Raw genomic sequence first — 17,622 nt, 5'->3', positions numbered from 1 at the left:
CTCTCCTGGCACTTCCAGCCTATGCCGGGGCAGTTCCGCAACCCCCCCCCACACCCACCCCACCCCCCCCGGCTATACCTCTGTGTCACCAGAGGGAAACCCCCGATTCTTCTCGCTTGGACAAAGCTGTTGTAAACCTGGATGAGGTTTGAATATTTAGTGAGGGGCGATCATATGGCAGGGGCCCTTTAATCATACCATTACAATCAATTTAAATGAGCTTCCTGCCCATTGTGGGTGTGAACCTTGTAATGTCACTGGTGAGGGGTGGGGAAAATCAGGAAAACCGATCTCTCCGGGCAGAATCACATTTTCCAGATTTTGCGTACGCAATGCCAATCTTAACGCACAGCTATTGCGGGCTCAAAATCACCCCCAATGTCAATAAAAATAAGGAAAGTGGTTGAATTGGTTACTTTGCATCTTGGGCTGACAATTGGAAAGTAGCTTTCACGCCACATAAGTTCCAGTGTTGTCTGTAAATTATCAGACACTTCGAGCAGTTTATTATGAAAACGTTTTACCCAGGTGTCCTTATTTGCAAGATGTACAGAGGACAAAATACAGGTCATGATTCAACTCAAATTTATTCACAAGCACAATAAAACAATATTATCTGTCCAAGATTTTAATACCATCCGTGCAGATGAACTTGATCAAGCTGCGGGTCCAACCCTCTGAGTTCCATTGTCTCAGGATCCTCGCCTGCGAAGGTGGTTCTCGCACGCCTCTTCCAACCGTCTCTGGTTCGCCGCTGAGTCTGGTCTGAAGTCTTTGTGTTTAGCCTTTGTTGGGGCGGGTTTCTGGGTGTCCCTTCTTATCCCTCTCTTCGCACCCTTCCAGAGATTTCTCTGACCCTCAGTCAATGAGGCCACTGGGCGGGGTTTACAACACCCAATGGAGTTCCAAATTCCATCTCTGCTGGACACCAAGAACTCCTCTTGTAGATCCATCCTCAGGTGCATTGTCGACACGGAAACATATCCCATATAAGGTAACAGTGGGAAATCAAGGTGGAGAAAGTTTGGCTCATCTGGGCTATCCACAACAATCGATCTATCTAAACAGGATCGAATATCTTCAATCTCCTGTTTACAGGACAAGTACAGACTTGCCCTGGCTTGCCTGTCTCTGACCAATTTATTCAAACTTGGCTGTATGAATTCTCATCAGGCCTGTCTGTGGATGTTTAAAGTGTCCAATTTTGTGTCGGGCCTAAGATTCAGGCATTGGCCATTTTACCATACCAACAATGACCATCTTCAACAAGAAAGAATCTAACAATCTCCCCTTGACACTCAATGACATTACCGTCGCTGAATCCCCCACAATCAACATCCTGGGGGTTACCATTGACCAGAAACAACTGGATTAGCCATATAAAGACTGTGGAAACAAGAGAAGATCAGAGGCTAGGAATCCTGCAGCAAGTAACTCACCTCCTGACTCCCCAATGCTTGCCCACTATCTACAAAGCACAAGTTAGGAGTGTTATAGAATACTCTCCATTTGCCTGGATGAGTGCAGCTCCAACAACCCTCAAGAGGTCGACACCATCCAGGTCATAGCAGCCTATTTGATTGGCAACCCTTCCACAAAAATTCACTACCTCCACCACTGACGAATAGTGGCACATGTGTGTACCATCTACAAGATGCACTGCAGGAACTCACCATGGCTCCTCAGGCAGGACCTTCCAAACTCATCACTACCATTTAGAAGGATTAGGTTGGAAGACAATTGGGAACACCACCACCTGGAATTTTTCCTGAAAGCAACTCACCATCCTGGCTTGGAACTATATAGCCGTTCCTTCACTTTCGCTGGGTCAAAATCCAAGAACTCCCTCCCTAATAGCACTGTGGGTGTAACTACACCACAGGGACTGTCGAGGTTCAAGAAAACAGCTCACCATCATGTTCCCAAGGGCAACTAGGGATGGGCAATAAATGCTGGCCTAGCCAGTGATACCCACATCCCGGAAATGAATTTTTAAATATCTGTATTTACAGGAGAGTTTTGCATGCCAAATAAACTAATATTAGTTCAAGATCAGGGTCCAGCCAAAGTTAACATAAGGAAAAGAGATCATGACTTCCATTCACGGATCCAGTGGAAGTAGGTGAGAAGTTTGCAAATGTCCCAACTCTAATCTTCCAACATTCTTTATTCAGGAACTGTTCCTTTATATTGGAAATTTACACAAGTCGCTCTGTTCCTCAAGAAAGGTGAGGGGAAGCCAAGGGATTACAGACCAATTGGCCTAATGTCTACCGTTGGCAAAGTATTAGAATTTATAACAAGAGTAGGATGATTGAACACCTTGAAATTTTCCAGCTAATCAGAGAGAGCCAGCATGCATTTGTAAAGTTAGGAAATGCTTGACAAATTTGATTGAAAGTTTTGAAAAGACTGCTCGCCAAATTTGACGCTCATGTAATTAAAGGCAAATTGTTCAGCTGTTTCGGAAATTGGTTGAGTAGCAGAGGACAGAGATTGGGGATTAAGGGCAGGTCTCAAATTGGGAGGATATGACTAGTGGTGTCCCACAAAGATCTGTACTGGGGCCGTGACTATTGCTGCTGTAAACACCGATTTAAAGCTTTGGCTTTCCAGCCTTGTCCAGTGTCTTTGACCCTAATAGGATCAACCCACATCTCTTACTATCCATTTACTATTTACGTGCCTTACATCCAAGTCGATGATTTTTGTGATCTCTTTTATGTTGATTGCCATTCTACTCTCGTATTCTCTCTGCCAGTCTTATTTTTCTGTTCACTTACTCTCTCAACTTATCACATTTGGTCTCTTCTTGCATAAAGAATTCACCTGACATGCATCTCTTTTTTGTTTCATCATATTCTCTATCTCCCTTGTCATCCTGGCTTTGGCTCTGCTACCATTCACCCAGGAATGTACTTGGCCTATCTCTGAAACATCTCCTTAACGGGCGGGATTCTCCGTCCCACCAGCCCCATTTTCCGGCGCGGCATGCGGGATTCCCATCGGCAGCGGGATTCTCCATTCCCGCAGCCGACCAATGGGGTTTCCCATTGTGGGCTACCCCAAAGCCATCGGGAAACGCGCGGGCGAGGGTGGACTGCCAGTGGGGCGGAGGATCCCGCCGACGGAGGATCCCGCTGCGCATTTTGTCTGAGACAGATTTTCCTCTCAGTCTTCAGTTCAGTTTTACCCTGGCTATGTCTCCTCTCATCCTATCGAAGGTAGCCCTCTTCCAATTTAGAACATCTACTTTGATTTGATTTATTATTGTCACATGTGAAAAGTATTGTTTCTTGCATGCTGTACAAAAATGCATACCGTACATAGGGAAGGAAGGCGAGACTGCAGAATATAATGTTACAGCTATAGCAAGGTGTTGAGAAAAGATCAACTTAATATGAGGTAGATCCATTCAAAAGTCTGATGGCAGTAGGGAAGAAACTGTTCTTGAGTCGGTTGGTACGTGACCTCATACTTTGTATCTTTTTCCTGATGGAAGAAGGTGGAAGAGAGTATGTCCGGGGTGCGTGGTGTCCTTAATTATGCTGGCTGCTTTTCTGAGGCAGCGAGAATTATAGATAGAGTCAATGGATGGGAGGCTGGTTTGCGTGATGGACTGGGCTACATTCATGACCTTTTGTAGTTTCCTGCGGTCTTGGGCAGAGCAGGCTCCATACCAAGCTGTGATACAACCAGAAAGAATGCTTTCTATGGTGCATCTGTACAAGTTGGTGAGGGTCGCAGCTGATATGCCAAATTTCCTTAGTCTTCTGGGAAAGTAGAGTCGTTGGTGGACTTTCTTAACTATAGTGTCGGCACGGGGGGACCAGGACAGGCTGTTGGTGATCTGTACACCTAAAAACTTGAAGCTCTCGACCCTTTCTACTTCATTCCCATTGATGTAGACAGGGGCATGTTCTCCACTACGCTTCCTGAAGTCGATGACAATCTCCTTCGTTTTGTTGACATTGAGGGAGAGATTATTGTCGTCGCACCAGTTCACCAGATTCTCTATCTCATTCCTGTGCTCTGTCTCGTCATTGTTTGAAATCCGACCCACTACGGTGGTGTCATCAGCAAATTTAAAAATCGAGTGGGAGGGGAATTTGGCCACACAGTCATTGGTGTTTAAGGAGTATAGTAAGGGGCTGAGGACACAGCCTTGTGGGGCACTGGTGTTGAGGATGATTGTGGAGGAGGTGTTGTCACCTGTCTTTACTGATTGTGGCCTGTGGGTTAGAAAGTTCAGGATCCAGTCGCAGAGGGAGGAGCCGAGGCCAAGGCCACGGAGTTTGGAGATGAGTTTCGTGGGAATGATGGTGTTGAAGGCTGAGCTGTAGTCGATAAATAGGAGTCTGACATAGGTGTCTTTGTTATCTAGGTGTTACAGGGTAATGTGCAGGGCCATGCAGATGGCGTCTGCTGTGGACCTGTTGCAGCGGTAGGCGAACTGTAGTGGATCAAGGCAATCCGGGAGGCTGGAGTTGATTTGTGCCATGACTAACCTTTCGAAGCACTTCATGATGATGGATGTCAGAGCCACTGGATGATAGTCATTAAGGCACGTTGCTTGACCATTTTTTGGTACAGGGATGATGGTCGTCTTCTTGAAGCAGATAGGGACCCTAGATTGTTGTAAAGAGAGGTTGAAGATGTCTGCGAATACCCCCACCAGCTGATCCGTGCAAGACCTGAGTGCTCGTCCGGGTACCCCATCCGGGCCAGTGGCTTTCCGTGGGTTGACCTTCGAGAAGGCTGCTTTGACGTCTGCAATGGTGATCTCAGATACAAGTTCATCCGCGGCTTCTGGGGTGGAGGGCTCGCTCTCGCTGACCTCTTGCTCAAAGCGGGCATAAAATGCGTTGAGCTCATCAGGGAGGGGTGCGTTGGAGCCGACGATTTTACATGCCTTCATCTTGTAGCCTGTTATGTCTTGCAGACCTTGCCACAGATGGCGGGGATCTGTGTGGCTAGCCTGGGACTCGAGCTTGCTCCGGTACTGTCTTTTGTCATCTTTGATGGATTTCTTTAGATCATATCTGGCTTTCTTGTAGAGGTCAGGGTTGCCTGACTTGAACGCCTCAGACCTAGGCTTCAGCAAGCAGTGGATATCCCTGTTCATCCAGGGTTTCTGGTTGGGAAACACACGGATTTGCTTCTTTGGCACACAGTCTTCGACACACTTACTAATGAAGTCAGTTACTGTAGTGGCGTACTCGTTCAGGCTGGTCGCAGAGTTTTTAAATACTGACCAGTCCACTGACTCTAAGCAGTGCTGTAGGAGATCATCCGATTCCTCAGACCAAGAATGCACGACTTTCTTTGATGGATTCTCCTGCTTCAGTTTTTGCTTATAAGCCGAGAGCAGGAGCACAGCCTTGTGGTCAGATTTGCCAAAGTGTGGGCGGGCGATAGAGCGGTAGGCATGTTTGATATTTGTGTAGCAGTGGTCCAGGATGTTTGGGCCTCTGGTGGAACAGGTGACGTGTTGATGGTAACTTGGTAGTACGCGCTTGAGCTTGGCCTGATTGAAGTCTCCAGCTACAATGAACAGGCCTCGGGATGTTTCGTTTCAAGGCTATTTGTGGTGGTGAATATTTCGTCCAGTGCGATTTTCACCTTCACATGGGGTGGGATGTAAACTGCCATCAGGAGAACGGAGCTGAACTCCCGCAGAAGGTAGTAGGGACGGCATTTTAGCGTCAGGTATTCTAGGTCCAGGGAGGATAAACTCACCAGTGTTGCTACATCTAGGCACCAGGAGGTGTTGATTAGGAGGCAGACCCCACCTCCCCTTGCCTTGCCTGAGGCCGCCGCACAGTCCATTCGGTGGATTGAGAAGCCCTCTGGTTGTAAGGCACAGTCCGGTGAAGCAGGAGTGAGCCATGTCTCCGTGAAGCAGAGCACACAGCAGTCCGGTGAAGCAGGAGTGAGCCATGTCTCCGTGAAGCAGAGCACACAGCAGTCCCTTAGTTCTCTTTGAAAAGTGCGTCTGGCTTTAAGTTTGTCTAGCTTGTTTTCTAGAGATTGGACATTAGCTAGGAGTAAGCTAGGCAGAGGGGCTTTGGGGCCACGTTGTTTCACTCTCACCTGCAGGCCTGCATGTTTTCCACGCTTCCTGGAGTGACTGCTTCTTTTCAAGCCTTTAAATTGTTTCTTGCTCTCCTCCATTATTGATGACTCTTATCCAAGTGTTCTCCCACAGACACTTGCTCCGCCTGTCCAATCTCATTCCCCCATACCAAATCCAGTAATATCGCCTTCTCAGTTGGACCAAAGATAGACTAGCCAAGGACGTTCTCCTGAAGACATTTCGGTAACTCCTCCCCCTCTTTTGCATTTACTCCCACATGATCCTAATCAATATTTGGGTAATTGAAGCCCCGATGTCACCTCGCTATGTTCCTTGCACATTGGTGTGATTTTTGGCAAATTTGTTCACCTCGCTCATTATTTGGAGGCATTGTAATATTACATAATAATAATCTTTATTGTCACAAGTAGGCTTACATTAACACTGCAATGAAGTTACTGTGAAAAGCCTCTAGTCGCCACATTCCGGCACCTGTTCGAGTACACAGAGGGAGAATTCAGAATGTCCAAATTACCTAATAGCACGTCTTTGGGGACTTGTGGGAGGAAACCAGAGCACCCAGACTCTGCACGGTGACCCAAGAGGGAGTCGAACTTGGAACCCTGGCGCTGTGAAGCCACAGTGCTAACCACTGTGCTACGGTGCTGCCCAAGCTACCATGCCGCTATGTGCCATCTACACTGCTTGCAAAGAAATATTTATAGGCTATATGGATGGGCAAAAGTCTGGATTTCAATGCAGATAAATGTGAGATCATCTGTTTTGGAGCTAAAAGGAATAAAACAGCATACTTTCTAAATGGTGGACAGCTAAAAAGACAGTGAAGGTCCGAAGATATATGGGAGTTCAGGTACAGCAATCATTAAAATTTCATGAACAGGTACAACAGATAATCAAAAAGGCTAATGGAATCCTGGCATTTCTGTCTCGAGGACTAGAATACAAAAGAGTAGAAGTCATGCTTATCCTCTATACTGCCTTGGTTTGACTACACTGGAGGACTTGAAACAATTCAGGATTCTACTCATCAGAAAAGACATACTGACCTTGGAGAGTGTACGGCACAGATTTCCCAGAATGATACCTAACTCCAAAGTTTAAATTCCAGAGACATTTACACAAAATAAGGTTGTATTCCCCAGAATCTAGGAGGTTAAGGAGTGACTTCATCTCAGTTTTCAATTTCGTAAGGGGTACAGATAAGGGCCGGGATTCTCCGACCCCGCGCCGGGTCAGAGAATCGCCAGTGACGCTGAAAATTCCCGCCACGCTACTCTGATGCCGGGAAGCGATTCTCCGGCGACCGGAGAATGGGTGGCAGTCGCGGACGCGCGGTCATCGTGGTGCCAGTCGGGGGCGGGTCAAACAGGCCCTTGCGGTGATACTCCGCGGTCGACCGGCCGAGTTCCCGCCGAGTTCCGCCGGCGTGATTAACATATGGTACCATGGTGGCCGTCCTGGTGGGGGGGCGGGGGGATCAGACTCCGGGTGGGGCCTCCACGACGGCCAGGCCCGCGACCGGGGGCTACCGATCAGCGGGCGTGCGTGATCCAGGGGGTCCTACCTTCTTCTGTGCTGGGTCACTACGCCATGTAGCAAGGCGCCGGCGCAGAAACGGCCACCACGGGCATGTGCTGACCCACGCCGGCAGTGCAAGGCCACGTATCGGCGCCGGAGCTGCGTGGAGCACTCCAGCGCCGTGCTGGCCCCCTGTGGGCCAATGAATCGCTGGGCCTAGAGGCCCGTTGACTCTGGCGTGAAACACTCTGGTGAGCTAATTCAATGCCCTGCAGGGAGCTAGCAGGGATCCGGAGCAAATCTTTAGCTGCGGATACGGGCCCCCACATGTCCGGTTTGGAGTCCTCGCATGCGCATGGCAGCAGCCTCCAGTGGCCGCGCCGAGTTCCATGGCAGACTCAGACCGTGGAGCCAGATGGAAAAATGAGATCCCCCCGATCGGCCGCGAGCCCGAGCACCAAACCGCGCGGATCTAACCCCCGGCCGCTTATAAGGCCCCCCCCCGGTGTCTGATTCCCCCGCCCCCGACCAGGGTGGCTGCGGACTGAGTCCGCAGCCGCCATGCCAGCATCCCGACCGGCAATAGGTGGTTAGTTCCACGCCGTTGAGAACTAGGCCGGTTGAGAGCAGAGGTTTGCTGGGTGGGCCTCTGTCAATGAGGCCCCAGCCGCGTAGCGTACTCCGCGGTCACGCCGATTTTCGGGTCCCGGAGAACCGCTGGACCGGCGCCGGGCCCGATTACGGCGTGAAAGTGGATTCTGCTCCCCAGCGCCGGCCGCGATTTCGGAATGGGGCTGTGGAGAATCCAGCCCAAAATATTTCTGCCTGTGGGGAACTCTAGGACACCAGGGCGATGTTTGAAATTTAGAGCCAGACCTTTCCAGAAAGAAATTAGGAAATATTTCTAAATACATTGGCTGGTAGAAGTTTGGAATTCTCATCCGCAGAAGGCAATTGATGCTAGATCAATTGCTAATTTTAAAATTGAGATTTATAGATTTTTGTTCACCAAAGGTGTCAAGAGATATGTGCAAAGTTGGGCAAATGGAATTGGATCACAGATCAGCCATCTTAGTTAATGGCAGAACAGACTTGAGGGGTTAAATGGCTTATTCCCCTTCCCATCTCCTTTAATGTGAATTTTGTGGCGTGCTTTGAAGTAATAATCAAGATTTATATTATCGGTACCATTTAGTAATTCTGTATATATTGCAATGAGATTCCCCTTTCAACTGCTTTCTTTCTGGATTATAAAGTGATTGCTTCCCTGCTATTTCTTTGTAACTTCGTTCCTTATATTTGGAATCAGTTTTTTTCTCGCTATCATTAAGTGACAGTGAAATCTGTCCTAAGACCCAGTTGAATTGGCATTATTTTCCCCGATTTGGCTGACTTGGAGAGCTTCCTCCAATGTAGCACTCCTAAGTCATATTGGACTCCAAAGGTTAACTCTGTTCCTCTCTCCACAGATACTATAAGAGCTGCTGAGTTTTTCTAGAAGTTTCTTTTTCTTTTGATTTCCCACGTCAGCAGTATTTTGCTTTTATTATCCCTCCATTGGCAATTTTCATCATTATGATAATAGCTAGAAGTCCAACATGCTATCCGTTGCGCCATAAAGCTATTGGCAACTTCCATCATAATAAATTTAACACCTTTGATATTCTGTGTGTCTACTGATTTGCAAAACTGATCTAAATCCTTCTGTACTTTACTCTTAAAATAGGAAATCTTGTTGTGCACTTCTTTGCATTCAGCACTGGAAATTCATAACTCGTTTTAGAACTTATCGGTCTCTAAGGGAATTCTCCAGCCTGCTCCTAACAACTTACTTATTCAGTGATGTGATTGTTTCAGATTTATTAATAGTTGTTGAGGCCTTGTATCAGATATTAATTATCTACTTTTTAAAATGTATTTTATTCCAAACATATTGAAAGGTACAAAACATAAATAAATCAAAGAGCATTCTCCACTCCTCACAGTTTGTGCAAGTTTTTCCCTAATTTTCACCCCCCTCCTAGACAAATAGTTCCTCAAACATGGTCATGAACAGTCCCCATTGTGTCTCAAAGCCCTCCCCATGTATCCCACAATTCAAACTTAATATTTTCCAGCTGGAGAAAGTCGTACAAGTCCCCCAGCCAGGCCACCCCCCCAGTGACGTTGTCGATAGCCGCTCCAACAAAATCCTTTGCTGGCCAATTAGAGAACTGAAGGCCACAATGTCAGCCTTCCTCCCCTCCATCAGCTCCAACATTTCTGATACCCCAAAAAGTGCCACCATTGGGCCTGGCTCGGCCTCTAGCCCCACTATCTTCGATAATGTCTCAAACACTCCCTCCCAGTATCTCTCCAACTTCTCACAGTCCTAGAACTTAGAACATATGCGCATGATTTGCAGGCCCACCACTCCCTGGAAGAACCCACTCATTCTCGCCTGAGTCATATGCACCCTGTGCACCACCTTGAACTGAATCAAACTCATCCTCACACACGAGGAGGTTGAAATCACCCTACACATCGTCTCACTCCACACTTCCCATCCTATCCCCACCCCCACCCCCCCCCCTCGCTCCTCCTTCCATCTTCCATCTCTCCTTAATCCTCACCACCTGCGCTCCCCCCTGCTCTCCCAGCCACCAATATATAACCCCAATCCTACCCTCCCCTTCCACATCCGGGAGCAGCAACCACTACAATAAGGTATATTCCAGCAACTTGGGAAACCCTCTCCATACCTTCCACACACAGTCCCTCACTTGCATATCCCTGAATTTGCTTCCCTTTGGGCGCTCCACCCTTTCCCGCAGCTTTTCCAGACTTGCAAAACTCTCCTCCAGATATAAGTCCCTCGCTCTCACCAGACCCACCGCTTATACTATTGTGCCATCCGTCTCCCCCGCTTGAACCCATGGGTCCCACATGGCGGTGTTAGCACCATCATCCCCGCCATCCTAAAATGTCTCCTCAACTCGTTCCACACCCCAATCGTGGACTGTACCTCCTGTACCTCGTGGACGGGCTCTCCGTGTACCTCCTCAGTGCCAGCGGAAGCACCACTGTCACCATGGCACTCAGGCTGGACCCCCTACAGGACTCCTCTTGCATCCAAACCCATTCTAACCCCTCGCCGACCCACCACCTCCTCACCTTCTCGACATTCGCCGCCCAATAGTAATGCAACAGATATGGTAACATCAACCACCTTTCTGCCTCTGTAGCAGGGTCCTCTTCACCCTAGGTACCTTCCCCGTTGATATAAACTTTGAAATCGCGGCAACCAGTTTCCGGAACAAGGCCTTCGGAATGAAGATTGGGTCTGGAGTACAATCAGGAACCTTAGCAGAACGTTCCTTTTTACATCTGGACCCTTCCCGCCAGTGTCAGGTGTAATGTATCTTACCTCCTAAAGTCCTCCCTAACCTCCTCCACCAACGTTGTTAGGTTCCATTTGCACATCGTCACCCACTCCTCCCTCACCTGAACCCCCAAATACCTAAACTTGTCCCTGGCAACCCTAAATGGCAATACCCCGAGATTGGCTCCCCGACCTGCCGCATTCACCAGAAACACCTCACTCTTTTCGACATCCAGCTTATAGCTCAAGAAGGTTCCGAACCTCCCCAGTATGTCCATAATTCTCCCCATACTCTCAATGGGTCCGATACGATCAGCAGCAGGTCATCCGCCTGTCATAATATACATCTATGTATACAATGGAGTGCAGACAGGCAGTGATTGACACACAGGATGACCAATAAGCACACAGAACAGAGTAGCCAATCACCAGACAGGACACGATCACTATAAAGCCAGAGGGCACCAGTTTTCCCGCTCTCTCGGGACCCAGCCTCTGAGACAGTCAGAGTTAGTGAGCTGGCCAGTGCAAACACCATGTGGTAGCTAGTAAGTCTGGTTAGGCTAGTATCATGTCTCCAGTCAAGTCAGCAGAGTGTCAACCCACAGTTGAACATGTATAATAGTCTAAATGTTAAATAAAATTGTGTTGCATCTTATCAAGTGTTGGAGGTCTGTCTCTCGCTACACTGCATCAAGTGCAGTCCACATCGACCCTGCCTACCCAACACATCACCGCCTACAGCGACACCCGGTGTTCCCTACTCGCCTTCACAATCCCCTGCCACTCTACTGCCCCCTAAGGGCCATCGCCAAGGGCTCTATCGCCAGCACTAACAACAGCGGTGACAGCAAGGACCCCTGCTTTGTTCTCCTGAAGCTCCGTGAACAAATCTCGTTTTTTCAAACACTCTCCACCGGGGCCCCGTACAGCAGATGCACCCACACCACAAACTTCGGCCCGAATCCAAACCTTCCCAGAACCTCAAACAGGTACCGCCACTCCACCCGGTCGAAGCCTTCTCTGCATCCACAGAAACCACTCCCTCCGGTAGCCATCCCTTTGACGGGGTCATGATCACATTTAATAATGTTCCCAGAAAGTTGCTTGCCCTTCATGAAAACCGTGGTCTTCTGTGACCACCCCCAGAACACACCCTTTCGCCCTCCTTGCCACTAACTTAGGCCATACTTTCACATCCATGTTTAACAATGATCCGGGCCTGTATGACCCACACTCCAACGGGTCCTTCCCCTTCTTTGGGATTAACATGATCGACGCCTGGGTCAGTGTTTCCGGCAGCTCCCCCTTTACCTGCGCCTCGGTAAACATCCTCAATAAGTGCCAACTTCGTCGCAAACTCTTTATAGACCTCTGCCGGGTAACCCTCCGGCTCCTCTCTAATAAGCGGCATCAATTGCTCCATCTGGAGTTTTCCAACTTATGACAACCCTTCCCCCTCCGCCATCTTTCCACAGGTCTCCTCCAGTTCCTCGGCCAGGTCTTTAACCTTCTTTTGCCGGGTCTGATAACTAGCAGACATGCCGCCCCTGTGGGGACATCCTACTCCACACCTTCAGCTACACTTTCCTGCCGAAATTTGCCCGCTTTCGGTTAAAAATAGCTCAAATTAACACCCTCGAACCGGAGCCGCTCTGTGTGCACCCACTCACCCCATGGCCGTCACCGGAAGTCCAGATAATAATTATCTGTAATGCTGAAGGAGACTTTGTTGTGTTAGGTACACTGGTCTAACACTGGCTGCAACTGGATGCAGCTTAGATCAGAAAGATACTCCAGACCTTGAAGTTAGTTCAATCAGGTTTAGTGAACTAATAGCACAGTTAGCACAGTTCTCTGTGAGTTCGACTCTCTGCTAACTTAAGTGTGGTTACTCCATCTGACTGAACCAAACTAGCTCTTAGTCACGTGGTGGAAGTGTGAGATTGTAACAACACCCTTGACTGACTCTCTAGATGTTCATCAGTGGAAAGAGGCGGAGTGTGAGTGCCTCATGTCTTTTATAGTCAGATCCCACCCACGAGTGTCCTGCCTGCTTATTGGCCATGTCCTGTTCTCTGTGTCCATTAGCTGCTTGTCTGTATATCATTATGTGTGTGTCTGCATATCATGGCAGACTTCAGAGGATATTTGTAGAGCACTGGCTTTAATTAAGTCAGAAGGTACATACACCTAATGAAGATAACTGGCCCGAAGTTATTTGGATCAGGCTTATCAAAACACAACTACTATATATTCATAATTCTAGTTCTGTGGAAGTTTAGCAAATGCTCAGTGATTCTGACATAACGATAGCCACAAATCTCCTGCCTTGTCTTCACAGGGTTCTCTTTAACAAAATGTAATGGACCTAAAACAATATAATTATTTTCAAAGAGGTCTGAAGGTCAAATCTAAAGGATTCCATTAACACTTTTTTAATTGACGAACCACCATGAATAGGTAATAGGCTTCAAAATTGCCTTTGTGCTGTTAATAAAATATTAAAAACACTGAATGTTCCACCCCTCATTTGCTGTCAAAACTACTTTGGCTGGAATTCAAGGTCTAGACATTAGTTTTTTTTTAAATAAGAGTACCCAATTCTTATTTTCCAACTAAGGGTTAGTCAATCCACCTACCCTGCACATCTTTGGGTTTTGGGGGCGAAACCCACGCAGATAGGGCAGCACGGTAGCATTGTGGCTAGCACAATTGCTTCACAGCTCCAGGGTCCTAGGTTCGATTCCAGCTTGGGTCACTGTCTGTGTGGAGTCTGCACATCCTCCCCATGTGTGCGTGGATTTCCTCCGGGTGCTCCGGTTTCCTCCCACAGCCCAAAGATGTGCAGGTTAGGTGGATTGGCCATGATAAATTGCCCTTAGTGTCCAAAATTGCCCTTAGTGTTGTGTGGGGTTACTGGGTTATGGGGATAGGGTGGAAGTGTTGACCTTGGGTAACGGTGCTCTTTCCAAGAGCCGGTGCAGACTCGATGGGCCGAATGTCCTCCTTCTGCACTGTAAATTCTATGATATGGGGAGAATGTGGAAACTCCACACGTACAGTGACCCGCGGCCGGGATCAAACCTGGGTCCTCGGCACCGTGAGGCAAAAGTGGTAACCACTAAGCCATCGTGCTGCTCTAGATCTAGACATTAGTAGCAAGATCTTGAAGTCTGGTAAATAAAATGGTCTAACGATTTTGCCAATCATCAGCATCTCAGAATGACTTTTCATGCACATCATAGATTTTAGGTGATTTTCGAAGTTAGGCCGCTATAAAACTTACATGTAAATTAGCAAAAAAAAACTATCTCATTGAAATAGAAGACTTCGATACCTTATCCTTAATAGGAGCAAGAGACGGCTTTTTGGCCTTTTGCACCTGCTCCATGTTATCACAGAATATTTTTTCCCCTTTGCACATTGTTGAAAACGTGGCTTGCTTCCTTACATTTTATTTAGCAAATTACAGAAGTATACAAGTATCAAACGACATGGTTAGGTACATCTCGAGCATGACTTTTAAATAGATAAGGAAACTAGAACAAATTTGGTGAATTTTGGGCAGACAAAAAGATTATTTTTCAAAGTCAACACTTCCGGATTGGACAATGGAAAAAAAAAGGTAGATATATTTCAGAGAGTATGATGGTATGGTATGGTATGATGGGGAAGAGCAATCTTCTTAGAAATTCTGAATTCAAATGACCTGAATGTCCTTCCTCAATTGTGCCAATATATCACCTGTGACTGCGGAGTCTGCACATCCTCCCCGTGTCTGCGTGGGTTTCCTCCGGGTGCTCCGGTTTCCTCCCACAGTCCAAAGATGTGCAGGTTAGGTGGATTGGCCTTGATAAATTGCCCTTAGTGTCCAAAATGCCCTTAGTGTTGGGTGGAGGTGTTGACTTTGGGTAGGGTGCTCTTTCCAAGAGCCGGTGCAGACTCAATGGGCCGAATGGCCTCCTTCTGCACTGTAAATTCAATGATAATCTATGATTAATCTAGGACAAAGGTTCGGCACAACATCGTGGGCCGAAGAGCCTGTTCTGTGCTGTATTTTTCTATGTTCTATGTTCTATGTATACCAAAAAGTAAAATGCTATCCTGAAAACAATAATGAGCAATCATGAATGCAAGTGTGTTCTTTCTTTCTTCATTTGCCTGTTCTATTAAACTGGAAAATTTGGTTTGCACCATGGCTTGGTTCATGCCTGCAAACATGTTTACCGTTACTCCATGTTCTGAGCACCATTCAACGGTTTTATCAAACAAAAAACTGTGTGGGGTTTGTATGTTCTCCCTGTACCTGCGTGGGTTTCCTCCGGGTGCTCCGGTTTCCTCCCACAGTCCAGTAGGGTACCCTTTCAGAGGGTCGGTGCAGACTTGATGGGCCGAATGGCTTCCTTCTGCACTGTCCTGGTTCTATGATCTATTCTATTAAAATGATGAATATTGCATTAATGGCATCTCTGTGGGATTTTTTGGGAGAGAACAACTGCTTCTTTGGCTAGTAACAAATGTCTTAGCATCCCAAAACAAGAAATTCATTTCGCAAAGCACTTCGGCACATTTCAACAATGGAACGAGTCCCTATAAAAATGTGATATTTTTTCTCTTTTCAAAAACAGGTTGTGTCATTAGTCAAGCCACGATTTAAGTCACATACATAATAATAATCTTTATTAGTGTCACAAGTAGGCTTACATTACCACTGCAATGAAGTTACTGTGAAAAGCCCCTAGTCACCACAGTACGGCGCCTGTTCGGGTACACTGAGAGAGAATTCAGAATGTCCAAATTACCTAACGAGCATGTCTTTCAGGACTTGTGGGAGGAAACCAGACAAGGACCAGTATCGTGTTGATATTGAACAACTTTATTGATGTGGTGGCATTTCAGTGAAATATATGAACGTGATATTTAGATATGCTGTGGACTGGGGTGAAATTCAGACACCAAGCTCAGCAGCCCAAGCCGTATTGTAGGCCAACATGGAGCACTTCCATGGTTGGGTGTGAATAACGCTGATCTTCATGGAGCTTTGCTTGTTCCAGCCTTGCTGCTACTAGCTTCACCATCTCAGGGTACAGTATTCTCCTTCTCAGGCTGTTTGGAATGACCAGCAAAAAATTCACCAATCCCTTTCTGCCACTTTGGGGTAGGGCTTGGACACACTGAGTTCCCGCCAGCATGTTTACCTTCCTTTTTCCCAGAGATGTTAGAGAGATGTTGGCTGTACTTGTACATCCAAGTGTCTTCCTTGGTGCTCTAACAGCCACAACCTTCTTATAGGAATCGGTGGAAACGGACGGGCCGTCAATGTTAGTATGAACCATGTTTGTCAATGAGGCTTTGGGATTTCAGTCATATAAAAGCACCAGCTAATGCAAGTAACAAATATCTTTATATGAGTATGTTTACCAATGCATGTGGTTGCATAGGTCAGGCAAAGAGGACTGAATAAGACGCTACATTCTTTGCGCTATCCCAATGGAATAATTTGGCTATCACTGAAACGCTTGCCAGATAGGGAACAAAAAAAGTTAAAAATCATATTTTGCAACTGCCTGTGCACTTTTGTGGGATGGAGTCCTTGTCTGGGCTCAATGTAGCTACACAGCGGCCAATGTAGAGCTTCAGGGGCATGTCGTTGGTCATTGAAACAGAGGCCTCAATGTAAATGAGGTCACCCAGGTAGCAGAATGTTTGTCAAATGACAAACTATCCAAATATACTTGTTTCCACAAATCTAACATTGCGTTAAAGCTATATCAAAATGGTATACCACCTTCCGACTTCAGGTCAGCAGGCCAACACTGCTTCCCTCCCACCCTCCCTCCAGCTCTGAGGGGAACCCAAGATGTGGTGCAAGTGCCTAGGTGCTTCCAGTTACCTGTAAATAAGGAACCCTTCTGCTGACCCTATGTCGGTCAGTGGAGTTATTTGTAGAAGCTTCAACTGCAGTCAAGCAGGAGGGCCCTGTGGAGGGATCCCCTCACCACAGTAGCACAGTGGGGCCTGGCTGCTAATGCCTTTTTAAATTCAAGATTTAAAACAAGTTGGAGAGACTTTTGCCACACTTACCTGTAGGGCGTCCTGCTGCTGTTTTCCAGCTATTGATTGGCCAACTCAGAGAAAATCAGAGGTGAGTGACTGCTCCCCTCACAGTGCCGGCTTCTGACCTGCATTTAGCCCAAGGTGGGATCCTGAAGGTCACTAGCCAAACCCTGCCCTATGATTATTCACTTGAAGCAAACACCCAAAATATATCAATATCAAAAATATTTATATCAAAATATTAACTTTATTTCTGTGAAGTCTCATGGAACTCTATTGGCTGTGTTTATCAGATTGTGTGTTAGTTCAATAATTAGCTCATGCAATGTCATGCTGCAACAACTATTTAAGCTTGTTGCTGATAAGCTCACCAAACTACACTGAAGTTATTTGATTGTTCTAATTTACTTACTATCAGCTGTTACCCAAATTTTGAAAAGTTTAGTCCATGGTGAATCCATAAAATTTCACAGAGCTCACGCCTAAAAGTAACATCAAAGCAAAAACCTCACCAGATTCACCATCGATTTCTGTCAGCATGAATCTATAACCAGAGCAACACAAACATGCATGTACTGGTGCTTCT

At 47.0% G+C, this 17,622-nt stretch overlaps 1 protein-coding gene across 2 annotated transcripts in view; it reads right to left on the bottom strand.

Annotated features, from left to right (window-relative positions):
* LOC140428497 (disks large-associated protein 4-like) overlaps positions 1–17,622 on the bottom strand; it is a 730,056-nt gene that overhangs the window by 171,194 nt on the left and 541,240 nt on the right. The window lies entirely within an intron of this gene.

The sequence above is a fragment of the Scyliorhinus torazame genome, chromosome 8 (assembly GCF_047496885.1).
Source record: "Scyliorhinus torazame isolate Kashiwa2021f chromosome 8, sScyTor2.1, whole genome shotgun sequence".
Lineage (NCBI taxonomy): Eukaryota > Metazoa > Chordata > Chondrichthyes > Carcharhiniformes > Scyliorhinidae > Scyliorhinus > Scyliorhinus torazame.
The sequence above is the reverse complement of the archived record's forward strand: the minus strand, read 5'-3'. Positions and strand labels throughout refer to the sequence as shown.